Source organism: Mobula hypostoma, chromosome 14, assembly GCF_963921235.1.
Source record: "Mobula hypostoma chromosome 14, sMobHyp1.1, whole genome shotgun sequence".
NCBI classification, from domain to species: Eukaryota; Metazoa; Chordata; class Chondrichthyes; order Myliobatiformes; family Myliobatidae; genus Mobula; species Mobula hypostoma.
Genome location: NC_086110.1, coordinates 8414495 through 8431174, shown reverse-complemented (window position 1 = coordinate 8431174; position 16680 = coordinate 8414495). Strand labels below are relative to the sequence as shown.

Genomic DNA, 16680 nt, shown 5'->3' with positions numbered 1-16680 from the left:
ATGAGAAGGAGAGGGTCTAAAATTACCAAAATAGTTTCTTTTTTTTTGTGTGACTGTAAGGCTTGCCAGTCTCTAGTCCTGGCAACCGAGCCATCCATATGTCACAAAGTCTCAGTGGACATGAGCAGAGATATCAGTTCCACCTCCTATCACCAGTGACGCCACACGACGAGATAGAATGGGTTGCCCGAATTGATGGTTACAAACTGGGTCGCCATTTTAAAGCTGACGCTTGTGTCTCTCTTTAAGTGTGTTCTATGCAATACACTGAACTCAGTCTGCACTAGATACTAAAAACTGTGCTGGTGAGTAGCAAGGGGCCGCTGACAAATCAGACAAAACTCGCTTTTTTTTCTTCCTTTTTGAATTTTTTTCCTTGTTGAAATATTAATGCACTATTTTTTGCCTTTGAAATTTCAAACGGCAACGACGTTATATTTTTGCTTTTTGATGGAATGGTTGTAATCCAGTATTTTTGTGCGTTTTTTTTGCTTTTAATGTGGAATGTATGTTCGTGCATAAATAATTTTTATAAAATAACAATTTACTTTATATCAGTGGCACTGAGGCGCAATGCAGTGTATAGAAAAACAGTTGTATTGCAACCTGTATGTATATTTATTTTAAGTGCAGGCGCTTTTGCGCTTTTCTGAAATACTTACACCCCTCTTTCCCGCCTTCCCCATGGAAATTTAAAATAACTATTTCCACCTTTTTCCTTTACTGCCGTGTTTCAGCAAAATGTTTTTGTGTAGATTTATGCATAACTTTTTTTTGAATTCCCCTTGAGAAAAACTTGTTTACAAAATTATTTGAAAACATTGAAGGAATAACTTAGTAACTCACTGCTTAAGAGGCTGATGTAAATGTTTCTCTTTTAAAAAGCAGTTTTGGATGAGTCTTTTTTTGCTTACATACACATCAACTGTACTTTTTTTCCCCCTCATTTTGTTACGGAATTTCTTCGACTCGGATGAAGGTATAGCGATTATAGACCGCCTTTCGTTTCTTGTTTTTAATTCACTGGGATTTCACAATTATATTTTTAAAAAACTTGCGGATTGGAAATACAATAATCAAGTATAAACTGCACCTTAAGCAAACTCCAACTCTTCATGTTGTATATTAATTAAGCTTATGGGGAATAAAAATAAAGATACAATTTCATGATATTGGAGCTGTGTTATCATTTAAGGAACTAGACTGTTGGACTAGAATAATTGGGGGAATTGTTAAAGTACATGTCTAATTCAAAGTAAATTTTAAATGTTACCTTTTTAAAAAAAAATTGCATTTGAAGTTCATAAGGAAATGCAAACAAAAAATAAGAAAAGTGTGTTTGTTTTCATTGTTTTAAAAAAAAACTTCTCTAGTGAACGGTGGCGATCGCCAAGCAAATTAGACGCTTATCCGAGTTTGAATTAACAGATTCTAAGCAGTTGCAGTTGAACAGAGAGGCGGCAGATTAGAATGATTGGAGTGAACAGCGGAATAGCTCGTTGTAATTCTAATTATTTTACTCAACTGTTATTTAATGGTTAGCGGATCGCTTGCTGAAGTGCTGGATTATAGATCGGGAGTGCTTTGCAGTCCCTAACCAACCCAAAAAAAAACGCATGTTTGTTTCTGTTATTTATTGATTGTCACTTTTCAGATGCTTCGGGCTTTTCAGTGTCAGTATTGTATGGGTGTGAAATATACATAAAATGCTGAAAGCTATCGTGTCCCTGGGTAAACAGATTACCAGTCGCTTAGTGTTGAATGCAATTAATTATCAGGCAAAACTGGACTCGACTCCAACTGACAACAAATTAAAAAATCCCAATTTTAAGAAGACTGAGGAATAAATATACCCACAGCCACCAAAATATATCGCTTTTGAGAGGAAATTGCTACATGTGTTCATATTGCTTAATTGCTCTTGTTAACGGAAGGAAGATGCAATGGATACTATTGCATATAATTGTCCTTTCTGAATAATTTTGAATTGAGGACTTAGCTTTTCTTCCCGCGTAGTCTAATTATATTTGGAGCTTAATGCGATTAAGCATATCAAATTATTTAATAACAATACATCAAAACGGGGCTCTGCCTGCTTCATAATTAATGAGGAACATCGATGATGCAGTGCAATGTGTGCGAGATACTCAGCCCGTTAGTGGCCAACGCGGTAACTACACCACACCAGCCAACGTTATCTGACTCGCTCTGGGATTTCGATAGTTCAATGCTTCACAGGTTGAAAGAGCTTTTATAAAGGTAGGTTTATATATATATTTATAAAACAGCCTGGCGCCTGCCTTTTCGTGCAAAATTATTGCAAAGAGCCTTGTTCATGATAGCCTTTTATTTCTCTGACGCGCTTCACATAAGGGACCTGTGTGCGAGATAAATTCTCCGTTATCGGTTACTCGTGGATCAGGACTTGTGCTTACAGTTCACTTTATCACAAAATATACACTTGTAATGAACATAGCTGAGCATGGTGCAGAACTTCACTTGAAGCATTTTGTTCACAAGTTCATTTTTAAAAAAATGAATGTTGCGAGTGAATATGTATCTAATCATAAATCATTCAATAGTATGTACTGCAGTGATACCTAAAAGGTAATATAGATACTGGACAGAGAATTGTAAGACATTATAATCCAAGAAAACCATTTCAATATCTGTACATTTGCAAGACCAATTTGTAGTCTTTGTTGAACTTAGTATTGTGTTAACAGAACAGGAAACCATTGAAATAAGTATAATATTTGGCTTGAACACTGAGTGAAACCAGCTTTTGATGTCACTGGAAAAGGCCGTTTAACCAGCCTTGAAGCTTGTGTATCTGTATTGCCTGGAAGATTGCAATGGGTTACAAGTTATAATTTGTAGATAAGCCTCTTGTTTATAATTTAGATCCAGTTCAAAAACAAGTATGATGGGGAATTAGTTAAATATGAATGAAGTGAGAAATAGTTTACCCTTAATGGGCAAAGGAACACAAGAATGAGTTGTAATAGAGGGCATTCTGTCATGAACTGACTGTAGCCCATTTTAAATTTGTTCTGGAAGTTTTATATTGAAATTTCATTCTGTAGGTTGTTGAAAATGGACAAATTCTATGGGTGGTGACTAGAAATATTAATTGAATTATTGGTGCCCAGTGTCCTACAAGTGAAGTTGAATAATTGTGTATCCATTGTTTGGAATTGACAAATTTCACATGTCAAATTTGCTTTAGATATCTGTCAATAAACATTTTGTGATATGATGTTCAGTTAACTCTGTGGGTTATTGCAAAAACATTTTCTTAGCAACTTTCAAACTGTCATGGGGAGAGGGGTGGAGTATGCTGTGTCCCAACTTGTGTGCACTGCGCTGCCTGTACTGTTTAAGCACTGGTTCTTCAGCCATTTGTTGTCTATGAATTCACAAACACAGCGATCTTTCTTCAAGGGATTCTGGTGAAGACAGCGGGTCTCGACAAAAGTGAGGTGAGATTCAGTGAACTGCTGGTGGTTTGTGATCTTTATGTGATCTGGAATTGAGCTCTAGGTGTAGAGACTGGCAAAAAGCCATCCTTACGATTCCAGCAAAGATTAGCTTTATCCCAGTTATTTGTATTGTCTCTTCAGGTTTCAATAAATTAACTTGCAGAATTAATTAACTAGTAAAATATAAATGCCTGCTGTTTCTGCACATTATTTACATGCTGTCCTATAGAGTATAACATTATACCATGTATATTTTAACCTTCAAATTAATCAGTAGTAAACGGTCAACTTCCTAGAATTATAAGCAGACTCTTCGCCTACTGCAGGCACGTTATGCCATTCACTGTGACTGTCGATTGTAGCTTAGATCTTGAGTGTTCTTCGACAAGTTAATGAGCAGCAAGCTGAAGATGTTCAGAACTGAGGGGATAAAAGTATATTCATCCAGGTAGCAGAAAAGAAGAAGGTGAAGGCAGTGAGTGAACAAAGAGAATTTTATTCAGCGTGAAATAATGTTGCCATTAAGGGTCTCCAGTCTGCATAACATACTACTGTTATTGATTAGTCCAAGTAGTGTATAGTCTAGCTGACCAGGACATGTCTAGCCCACGATATCCAAATAAAAGGGGGGAGAAAAAAGCAAACTAAGCTGGACTAAACTGTCTTGACGAGCACTTTGTTTTTAGTTCTGATTTCCAGCATCTGCAGTTTTTTTTTATTGTCGAGAAATGAACTCTAGTTTGTGATGCTTGAAAGATCTCTAGTCTATAATAAATGTTCAGGTATTTGGAGCAGGAGGTGGTATCTGAACCAGGTACCTTTTTGAAAAGTGAAGTAACTTTCTAAGAAAATTAAAATAAGTTTCATTTCTCATTTAAAAAGTGACATACTGAATTAGTGACTACTGTGGTAGCTGTTGGTCTTGGGGAAATCATTGGGTGATGCTAAGTGAAGCTGTAAGTGGAGATGTCTCCTGGTGCTTTGAGGCAGCCCTGTTCTTAAAAGGCTCATTCAGTGAGTCACTTGTGACTGGAATTGTACCGTGCTATGATCTGTGGTGAAGAACTCGTTTTAAAATTGGGAGTTTTACAAGACAAGGTAAGTGCTGTGCTTCCCTGACAATCTAGTGTTATTTTACAACACTCTCTGATCATTTCTACTGTGGGTACAGGTAGAGGAAGGTAAGTAACTTAATGTTGATGCTGTCACCCAATCCTGAATGACCAGTTTAAAAAGTGCCGGATCCTTGTAACAGGCAGAGCAGTTTCTCTGGAGCAAGGATCTTCAATTTTCATCAGAACATAGAGATGGAGCAACCTTTTAAGTTGCACAGCAGAGGTGGAGAGCAAGTGAAGCAGTAGGTGTCTGATAGGGTGGAGATATGATGATGAGAGTGATAGTAGTGGCTGAAGGAGATAGGTAGACGAGAAGGAATAAAGGTGAACTTGGTATGGTGAGAAAAGGTATATGCAAGATAAGAACTACCAGAGGAGGGAATGGTGCAGTGGAGCTGAAGACAGAGGACTGGAATAAGTGATCATTCTAACAATGTTGAATCTGGTATACAGTGATGTACCATGGCAGAAGATGGGGTCCTGTTCCTTGTTGGAGCAGTGTCAGAAGCTGAAAGTAGAAGTTGAGTGTGAATTAAAATGATAAGCAACTGGAGGCTTGCAATCTCCTTTTGCAAAATGGCGGCTCACTGTGTTTAGTTCCCCAAACATGAAGTACAGTACAGTAGATTGGAGATGAATATAAACTGCTCTGTCTAGGAAGGAGTATTTGGGTGCCTGAATGATGGAAAGGAACAAAACTGAAGACAAGTCAGTATTGTTGGAGATGGAGGAGATCAGGGAAATTCAAAGGGAATGGTGATGGGAAGATGTGTCTGATGATTGGAGATATCAGAACTTGGATGTGATCCATTGAATGTGGAAGCTGGAAGTTGACTACAACAGAAATGCTATTGGTGGGAGGTGGAAGATGCTTGCTAAACTTTGCAGATGGGGAACCAATGTTGAGGAAAAAGGATTCAAATGCTTCAGTGTGGAAGGTGCCACCAGCAGCTGGAATAGAGGCTAAGAAAGTGGGAATATAGTATTGTTGAACAGGCTAGACTTTTATTTACTACATTCAATATGAGGTGAGGAGATTTGATGGAATCGTAAGTTCCTGAGAGGTCTTGATGTGATTATGGGAGGTTTGGTTTTGTGGGAAGATCTAGAACAAAGGGCAATGAATCAGGCATTTTTTTTTTCTTGAGTGTCATGGTCCTCTCCTTGGATCTCTTCCTCATGGGCTGGTGGAAGCAGAGAATTTGAATATATTTAAGGGCAAAGTTAGATTGGTACTTGACCAGCTGGGAGGTGTAACGATGGAGTTGACACTTGCCGTGGATCAGCAATGATCACAGTAAATGGCAGAATAGCATAAGGAGCCATTTGGAGTCCTTCTGCTCCGGGTTTATATCTTTTAATTCCTTGCAGGAAGTAAGCTATAAAGATGTTTCTTTGGGATGGTTCTGTTTGGATACTGGTACCCAAGCTATAGTATACCTCAGAGAAGGGTTAAGAGAGTCTGAGATGAAGCACGACAAAGTGGTTGGAACATTGATAATATTGCAACTTTGGAAAACTGTATTAGTGCTGTTATCATTGTGGTTATATTTTTTAAAAATTGGGGGGAGAGAGGCCTGAGTTGGTCCAGAATCAGATTTGTAGGGAAAATATTAGTGCTGTTATCATTGTATAGCCTCCTGGTAAGCCTCAGGCTTGCTCAGCTCGCTTTTGTCTAGGGGGAGCAGCCTTCAGCCCCGCCAAACTGGGCAATCAAGTTTGTGTGGATGCTGTGTGATGTACCCCACCCCGCCAAATAACAGACAATACACCAGATACGATTAAGTGATTACACTTTATAGATCTTACTGGAACTATGTAATTAATAGAGATAAAACATTGAAGGAAAATGAAAGGTGCCAAACTTATCAGAGTTCAACCACTTTGTGCACACAGTTGGAGCTCAGTTAATGGGGTCCTCTTTCCACCATCGATCCCCTCCGACCCCCTCGACCCACCGCCTGGGACCAACCATGGTGTTCGACCACAGCGCGTCCAGCCCATCCAGTCCTCTTTGGTTCTCCTCCCCAAACCCTGGGCCTTGGACTCCCGCTCGGGGTCCGTCCCGTTGCCCAGCTTACAGCATCGTATCTCCTCTCTGTCCCCATCCGCCTTCTCCCCCAAAGCCTGCGAACAACAATAGCTTACAGACGCACAGGAAAGAATAACATCTATCCCAACTGGTTAGCAAATGAATACAATCCTCATTATCAGTAATATAACCCAAAAAAGCTGCTAGAGAGAGAACTTTCTCAGCAGTTAACATAACAAAGAAGCCATTTTATTCTAACCTCAGCAGTAACATAAAAGAAGAAACCCCTTACAATTGTGATTATATATTTTTTTTTAAAAATTGGGGGAGAGAGAGGCTTGAGTTGGACCAGAATGAGAATTATCGGGAAAGAGTATATAGGTTAGGACCTTATACCCTGGTGCATAGGAGACTGGGGGGGTGGGGGTTTGTGGTGTGTAACTAGAGGTCATAGGTTAAGGATGATAGTTGAAATGTTTAGGGGGATCCTGAGGAAAACTTCTCCACTCAGAGTGTGGAATGAGCTGCCGGAGGGTGTGGTGGACTTGGGTTGGATTTCAACATTTAAGAGGCATTGTCAAGAGGGGAGTGGAGGCTGTGGACGAGGTGCGTATTGATGGGACTAGGCAGTTTTGTGTGGACTGGATAGACCAAAGGGCCTGTTTCTGTTCTGTAGTGCACAGATTCTATAATGCTTTTGTAACCTAACTAGTCACTACCGTATGTGTTTCTCTCTCTCTTGCTAACTCATTGCTGCTTTCAGTTCAGGCATCTTTAGTTTCACTGGCTCTTAAACTTGGCTAGTTTGTTCCCTTCTCTATTCTGTCAGCTAGCCCAGAACACACCGTAAATGCTGGCACATATACTGGCTTAAGGTTCTTGTTGGAAAACGGTGTTTAACTTGTAGACTAGATACTTGAGATTTGGCTTGTTTGATGTTTCCACGGCCTCCATAGGGCTATAATGGTACTTGTTAGAAATCTCTCTCACAGACATATTGGCAACTGATAGAGATGGATCCTTGACTAATGAAGAGGATGAAGCATTTCTATAGTGGTGGTACAAGGAATAGAATCCATTCTACTCCAGCAGCACAGTTCAATCCTGACCTTGGAAACTGTGTATGCACCTTCTCCCTGAAATGCTCCATATTTCCCCCACATCCCAATGACATGCTTGAATCTGGGGAGAATAAAATAGGATTGTGTAAGTGGATGGTTGTTGATCCATGTGGGTTTAAGGGCCTCATTCTGTGATTTCTAACTCCACATTGAGACTTCAATCAGCTCAGTCGTGGTCAAGGGTGAGAGTGAGTAGCTTATTTCTGCTGGGAAACTGGGAATTGGGGTCTGGGCAGCTGCAATCTGAATGGTGTAGTAAGTATGGGGAGGGGGGCAAATAGCCTACTGATACTCAAATTCTAGTTTATCATTTATCCTGTTCATCCTGCCACTTGTTACCTTTCCAAAGTAGACACTCTGGAAGCTTTGAGGAATGATTTGGATCTAGATTGACTCTCAAGCAAACATGTAGTTAGACTTAATATGATGTGTCGTTTGCTCAGGGAGGTATTCTGCTGAACTGCAGCACATTTATAAATGATGAAAAGGTATCTGGGTATTTCAACATGTTCTGATTCTCCTCCGTTTGTTTTGGAGCTGCTAGTTAGACTGAGTCTTGATGCACATACTGTGTTGCCATGGCTACCGAGTCCTGTCAGCAGCCCACTTTCCCCATTTATGTCACTTGTGTTCCAAGCCATTGATTAAAGCAAAAATAACAAAGTGACTGAGACTCTGAGTATAGGATATCTTCATGGCTTAAGATCAGTTCTCCAGAAGATGATTGTTCCATTTTGTGAAGACTGACTGGGGAACAAATTGATTAGAGAACTTTGTTTTTTAACAGCCATAGTATATTAAACTGTCTTTTTTATTCCTGCCTAGAGATTGGGCAGTAATTGATTTTTCTGAAAATTATTGCACATCGGTAAAATGGTTTTAATGTTGCCTCTAGGTCAGTCTAACCACTAAACCATATTGCATACAGGAAAGCCATATTTGAACAGGATTGATTGTGGCTATTCCAATATGTTAACATTTGCATCTGTCTTAAATTTCATCCACAGTTGTGTATGATAGACACTCCTCCTCCTTTTCATTCTCTCCATATACTAGTCTGGTATATCATAGCTGGTCTGGCTGTGCCTGGACCTGTATTATCCTTTCGCTTTCTAACGAAGTGAGGTGTAGGAATGAAGCTAGTTGAATTTCCTAACAATAACATGGGGGTGGGCTCATCAGAACAAATGATTGGATGCAGTCACCTTGTTGAGGAGTGAAGCAGTCTCCATCCACAGGTGATGTGGAAAAGCATGAAAGTGCAAGGGTAATTTGTTTTGGGAACATCTTGCATACCCTAGTCTTGATGAAGGGCCTCTGCCTGAAAAGTCAACTGTTTATTCCTCTCCATAGATGATGTGGTATCTGACCTACTGAATTGCTCCAGCATTTTGTGTGTGTTGCTCTGGATTTCCAGTGCCTGCAGAATCTCTTGTGTCTTTGATATCATGTTGGTGAGGTAGAAGAATGCTATATTGGGATTTTTAAAAAAAGATTGCCCACTACAGAGAACGACAAATGTATCTAGAATTATTGTGGTTGAGGAAGAATGGTACTTAAGTGATTGGAATATTAGTAGTGTTGTTCTGCTTCTAAACTGCACAGAAAGCAAGTCTATAGTCAGTGGGGATTACACTTAACTCCACTGGTTGTCTAAATAACCATCTCATTAATTGAAATAATATAATAAACAAAAATATAGGGGTCCTTTCATATTTGGATGTCATAGAATGCAGCTTTGTGTTTACAAGGTTTGGAGTGAGTGAGGTGGGTGATATTGGATCCTGATGCTTTTGTGATACGAAGGTTCTTCAAAAGTCAAGAATGAGGCATAAAACTTGTTGCTTATGATTGTTTTATGAAGTGTTGCAAGAGCAAAGAATAGAAAGAAACATGGTGAAGGACATAAAAAGAGAATGACTAAATGTAGTATGGCCTTCTCATACCAATCTAGAGATTACAGAAATTCCATCAATAGCGTTAAGTAATAAAGAATCAGATTCGTGTGACTTCTGCCACTGAAACAAAGAAGCTTCCAGAAAAAAAGGCAAATGGAACCACTGAAAATCCACTGAAGAATTATACAGGCACAGGAAAGTTAAATTACAAGGAAAGTAACAATTGTACATCGTAGTTCACCAGTGACTTAAATATTGTTGATGGTGCACATGAGTTTTATCATCGTAGGTAAATCTTTGGCCAGTTAGTAGGCTAGCAAGGCAATGTGAAGTCTCATTTATTTAATTTGTGTCCCCAAACCTGAGCATTTTTTAAATTGTTCTGCTTTTATGTCATCACTGTCCTTTTAGCACCAATGTGCTTTATCAGGTCATTTCTAATGAGCAAAAACTTGTGCTTGCTGAAATTTTGTCATCTGATTGAAATTTCAAAGGTTGTCAAATTTGAATTCATGATTTCTGTAGATTTCTGATATTTATGCATCAAATTAATTACCCCTCCAAGTTGAAATTTCAAAACTAATCAGCCTCTGCTTGGACCTTTTTTAACAGCGCTGCTCAGGGCAAGAGTAGATGGCAGAGTATTCATCGAATCTGAGCATGTACGGTTTGTGTAATTACCAGGCTGCATCAATGACATTTTAATCAAGGCAAATGCTCTCTGTCTCCTAACATCTCTTTTGGTTGTTTTCAGCATCAGTGAAGGAACGGACCACTTTCAAATTAAGATTTTTGAATAGCTTTGACTATGTGCATTCATAATAATGTAAAGAAACAAAAATGTCTATAGCATGTTGTAGACTTAATTGACTTGCATCATTTTTGTACATTAACCTGCAAATAATAATGGAATTTCTCCCATTTTCAACAATTAAATAAGCAATGTTCACCAGATCTGTTTTCAGTTTATTATCAATGTCTGGTTACAACTGTAGCAGGAGGCACCGCAGGCAAGAACAGCTGAATGGTCTACCTCTGGTTCTATTTTTCATTTCCATGTCTAGAAAGTCTAAATGTTCCTAATGTCACCTTCTTTGGAACAAAAGATTTGTGGGGAGGGGCGAGGGGGGAAGGCATGTGTACTTCAAGCCACAGAATGGATGAGCTGATATCTTGAGATTGATCTGGAATTGAAAATTATCTTTCCACTTCCACTGTATTCACTCAGAACAAGTTTAGTTTTAAATCCTAATTTCTTTCCAACAATATTTGAATTATTACCAATACTAAATCATGATGATTACAAAATCAGCTGACTGATTTATTGATTTGAGGCAAGGCTGATACTCATAATAACTGATTTATTTAATAAATTATTCCAGAGTTGCAGAAGAGATGAGTGCACTCATGGTGACCTTGAAACAATTTGGTTATAAATTGCATGCCCTCCTTGGATGCATGTTAGGACCATCACCAATGGTATTTTGCTTCCACTCGTTATTGACTCTTAATAACTTACAGACAGGGCAGTTAATTACAGGGTAATGTATGGAAGTTTGATAGAATTATTCACATCGCATTACTGAAGAATATTGTGGAATCAGTTTTATTGTATCTTCACTATCCAGAATTCCACAACCAATGGACACTTTTTAAGAATTCTACAACTTGTGTTCTTAGTATTATTTATTTACTTGTTCATTATTATAGCTTGCATTTGCACAGTCTGTCTTTTGCAAATTGTCAGTCATTTTGTGTATAGTTTTTATTGATTCTGTTGGATTTATTTGTTCTACTCTGACTGCTTGCAAGAAAATGAATATTAAGGTTTGGTGACGTGTACTCTGATAATAAATTTACTTTGAACTTTAAATAGATTTTCCCAGTCATGTTGAAAAATCAACTGCTGTCTTGTATTCAGAAGAGCCCAGCTTTTCCTATTCTAAGTGAATCACAAGATTTGTTGAGGGCAAGGTGATAGTTTTCACAATGTGTATTTTGCACATACCATTCCAAAGATTGCAGCAAATGCTATTTCAGGTGTGCAATATGCTGATTATCCTTCCCCTTGTATAAACTGACCTGTTTGACATTGATACATTTTTTGGATTTTTTTGAGTATGCTATTAATTCTGGAGTCTATTTGCAGGTTGCTTAAAACAATTATGTTTTGAGATGCATTGTCTGCACTCTTTGCACAGTGGATAATCTCTCGCCACTACAGTGATGGCTGAGAAATCAAAGTTGTTCCTTATAGGAACTGAATGGAGAACTCTTTCATCCACCACAAAATAAAAGGCTAAGCATTCCTTGTGAGAAACCAGGGCATTGAGCTGAGCCTCAGTGATGCGGTTCTGGTATGGAGTCTGAAGCTGATCCAAAATTGTAGCCCGTGTTGGCTGAAGTCAACACTATTGAATTGACAATTGTTGGACTGTTTTCATGCAGTCATTAACAAAATGGAAGAGGAGCTGATGTGTACAAAGTCTCATAGGAGGGAGATGATAGCTTTTCATACTCATTACTCAGTCAGAGTGGCCTGCTGAATACAGCAGATCCCATTCTGCTCTGCCATCATTGCCTTGTATGACGGGAAATCTGTTTTGTAGCAGCAATATGGGTGCAAAAGCATCAAGTTACTATGATCCTGAGGCGCTTCCTGGGATATACTGGGACGCATCATCAGTGACGTAACCTGGGGTCATTGGGTGTTTTGGGTCTTTCAACATCTGGCGCTTGCCCAGGTGACCCAGCAAATGTTGATCAGGCCCTGGCTTGTGTCCCAGCAGCATCAATCAATGGGTCACACCTCTTGATCCATAGCCACCTGGAGGCTGGCTCACTCAGCAGCCTCTGTGGTGGTTCTGATAGCTGTCTTCCTTGCAGCCTCTGTAAGCCGAGGAGAGTACATTATAAATTACAAAGTAAGTAACTGCAAAAAGGAGGGATTACTGAGCTCACATTTATGGACTGTTCAGACATCTGATGCCGTAGTGGAAGAAGTTATTTCTGACTTGCTGAGTGTGGGGCAAGACCCAACCATCTTCCAGTACTATATCGGGGACCTTTCCATCATGTTCACTGTGTGCACATTGCCATTTCCGGTCATAACTACCCATAGCATGTGAGGTTCAGATGGGGCATGTGTGACCAAGGTTATTGAGAACAAGTGACAGAACTGTCAATAATGCCTTCCATCTATTTACAGGTAGACCTACACAACACACTGGCATGGGTTGATGACTTGGTGCCAGACATTGACCCATGACCAAGCACCTACTGTTCGTATTGAATTGCCAAGTCTCCCATCTGGGTATCATGGTATCATTGACTTAAAGACTTGGCATAACCAGCTGCATGCATACCTTAACTCCTGTGCCCTTGTCACACTGACATTGGCTCATCCAGCCATCAATGTTCTTGGGGAGTTGTTGGCTAGTTATTGGTGACTTGCACTCCCATTATTTTTCTCTGCTGCTCCAACAGTGCTTTCGAAATCCAAACCATAACCAACTCCAAGTTCAAGGGCAGCCGGCACATGAGAACCCCACCAGCTTCAGGTTCCCCAAAGTCACACACCAGACTAACCTGGAAATATGTTGCTGTTCTTTCACTGTTACTGGCCCAAATCCTGGAAAGTCCTCCCCAAATTTGCTGCAAGTACATGTTCACCGGAAGGACAGTAGGAATTCAAGATTGCTTAAAGTCATTCTTCAGTATGTGACTGTAAAAAAGAACAAAATGATTGTTACTCTGGATCAGATATAGCATCAAAAATAAGTATAAGCACAAAAAATGTAAAAGCAATCCTACAAAACAAAATGTACAAGTAACTGAGTGTGGCCATATATGTAGACTGTATGTGCATAAAGTGGTCCTAGCTGCAGGAGTGTCTGCACATAAGATAAGTGCTAGGAAAATGATTCATTGACTCTTGGCAAGAGGAACACTTCCAGGTAGCAACGACACATATAAAAACCGAGGGGGGCAGTGACTGTGTCAGTGTAGGTGTAAGATGTGGAGTGTAAGCTAAGTCGCACACCAGCCTAACCTGGAAATATTTTGCTGTCTGTTTACCATTACCAGCCAAAATCCTGTAGAGTGCATGGGACAATGAAGGATGCTGAGGGGCTGCTGAGATCAAGACTGATTGAAATGGCTCAAACAAAATTCTACCCAATCAGAGATATCCCTGCACCCTAAAGATTAAATATAAGATATTCGGGTTCATGCTTTAGCATAGTAAAGTAGTTGAAGGGAATCAGATTAAGAATCCCACCCATTTCTGCATCAATGCATATTCTGGTAAAGAGGTAAGTATGTACAATACCAGGGAATCTTCTGCATTGCAAAAGTAAACAGTGCCTTAGTGATTGTTGTAAGGGGTGGTAAGTGGCTTTTAAAGTTCAAAGTAAATTTATTGTAAAAAGTACATATACGTTGCCACATACAATCCTAAGATTTTTTTTTGCAAGTAAAAAGAAAGTAATAATAAATATTAAGAACATGAGATGAAGAGCCATTGAACTGGAAGCATTTCAATGATGGGGCAAGTAAAGTTGAGTGAAGTTATCCTTTTTGTTCAAGAGCCTGATGGCTGTTCCTGAACTGGTGGTGTGAGTCCTGAGACTCCTGTACCTCATTCCTGATGATAGTAGTGAGAAGATAGCATGGCTTGGTTGGTGGGGGGGCCCCTGATGATGGATACTGCTTTCCTGCAACAGTGTTTCATGTAGATGTGCTCAATGGTTAGGAGGCCTTTACCTGTGATGGACTGGGTCTTGTACACTTTTTTGTAGAATTTTCCCTTCGATGGCATTGGTGTTTACATACAAAGATGTGATGTGGACAGTCAATATACCCTCCACCACACACCTCCAGAAGCTTGTCAGAGTCTTGGATGTCATGTTGAATCTTTGCAAACTGATGAGCACATACAGATAAATATGAGGAAATCTGCAGATGCTGGAAATTCAAGCAACACAGATAAAAAATACGCTGGTGAACGCAGCAGGCCAGGTAGCATCTATAGGAAGAGGTACAGTCAATGTTTTGGGCTGAGACCCTTCGTCCTGACGAAGGGTCTTGGCCGGAAACGTCAACTATGCCTCTTCCTATAGATGCTGCCTGGACTGCTACGTTCACCAGTATTTTTAAGCACATATAGGTGTTGCTGTGCTTTCTTCGCAATTGCACTTTCATGTTCAGCCCTGGACAGGTCCTCTGAAATAATAACACCTAAGAATTTAAAGTTGCTGACCCTCTCCTCCTCTGAGGACTGGCTCATGGACATCTGGTTTTCTTCATCTGAAGTCAATAATCAGCTCCTTGCTCTTGGTTCAGTAAGAGGTTGTTGTTTTTGTTGCACCACTCAGCAAGGTTTTCAATCTCCCTCCTATATGCTGATTCATTACCACCTTTGTTTCGAAGAACAATGGTGTCGTCAGCTAATTTGAATATGGCTTGGGAACTGTGTTTAGCCTCACTGTCATTGGAACTGTAAGGAGCTATGAATTTATGTACTGTATATAGATAATTTTTACAAAATAGTCTGCTTTGTAGGCTTGTGTACAGAGAATGGGAAGCACAATGAAAAACTGTATCTTGCATGTGGCTGAAATACTCTGCCTTTTTATTTTTTTTCCCGCTCCAAATGACAAGTTTCCTTGCCATCCATCCCATGTACCCTCTAAACAACTTGTATTATCTGAAATCCTGTTTCTTCTCTCAGAGACAGAAGTATTGCTTGGTAATTCATGGGGTGCGTCGTGCAATTTAATGCAGTTCAGTGTTTGACCCATCACTCACTTCTACATCTGTCAACCAATTTCTTTAATGTTTGATCTTGTTCAGCAAGTCAAAGTAAAAATCAAAGTTTCTCCTATGTTTAGATATTTAGTTATTGTGCATTCCGTGGCCATGTTATTAAGTACCTCCTGAGCTGCATAAAGTGGCCACTGAATGTATTTCGGTGTGTTTGTGGTCTCCTACTTCTGTAGCCCACGCATTTCAAGGTTCAATATGTTGTGCATTCAGAGATGCTCTTCTGTACATCATTGTTGTAACGTGTGGTTATTTGAGTTACTGTTGCCTTCAACTTCCTGTCAACTTGAACCAGTCTGGCCAGTCTCTTCTGACCCCTCTCATTAACAAGACATTTTCATCCTCAGAACTGCTCATTGAATGTGATTTTGCTCCATTCTTTGTAAACTCCAGAGACTGCTGTGTGTGAAAATCCTAGGAGATCAGCAGTTTCTGATATGCAAACCACCTTGTCTGGCACCAGCAATTAATCCACAGTCAAATGTGTAATTTAGATCACATTTCTTCCCCATTCTGATGTTTGATCTGAATAACAATTAATCCTCTTGACCATGTCTACATGCTTTTACACACTGAGTTGCTGGCTAATTAGATGTTTGCATTAACGAGCAAGTGTACCTAATAAAGTGGCCACTGAGTGTATTTTGATATGGCAGGGCAGTAATTTCAACCATAGCAACATCTACACTGGATGAACCAGCTATTTACATTAGGTTGTCTTTATACTTTTTTTTTGTTTCACATATATTCAAGTTATTTTTCTAGCTGTGATTTTAAAACCCTTTTGTAGTTAAAGAAGCTTGCTTCACTGCTTGTTTAAAATCTAATGGTCCACTTCATATTTTACTTTGCTTTAAGACCAAGTAACTGCAGGCTTCATCCCTGCTCTTATTTCCTAGTCTGCATTGGATATCCCACAAAATTGGAGAGAAACCAGTATGGGATTTATTTTTTTTCTGTGAACTGGCTCATTAAACCCCGCCTATCTATACTCTTTGCTAAAAGGTTTATTTTGCTTCATGCTCTCATGTTTACCCATTAAGGGTAGATTATTTTGTTCATATTAGTACTTGCCATTCATTCTGTCATAAACCCATGGATATACATTGCTCCTTGCATCATGCTTGCAACCAAAGTTTAAAGATTACTATTATTTGTCACATGTACATCAAAACATACAGAGAAATGCATTGTTTACATCAAATCAAA

At 39.4% G+C, this 16680-nt stretch overlaps 1 protein-coding gene across 1 annotated transcript in view; it reads left to right on the top strand.

Moving 5' to 3' along the window:
* Positions 1–266: 266 nt before the first annotated feature.
* LOC134356075 (RNA-binding Raly-like protein) overlaps positions 267–16680 on the top strand; it is a 1565186-nt gene continuing 1548772 nt past the window's right edge. Inside the window, exon 1 of the mRNA XM_063066635.1 lies at positions 267–305. The gene's annotated coding sequence lies outside the window, so the exon portion shown is untranslated. The remainder of the gene's footprint in view (positions 306–16680) is intronic.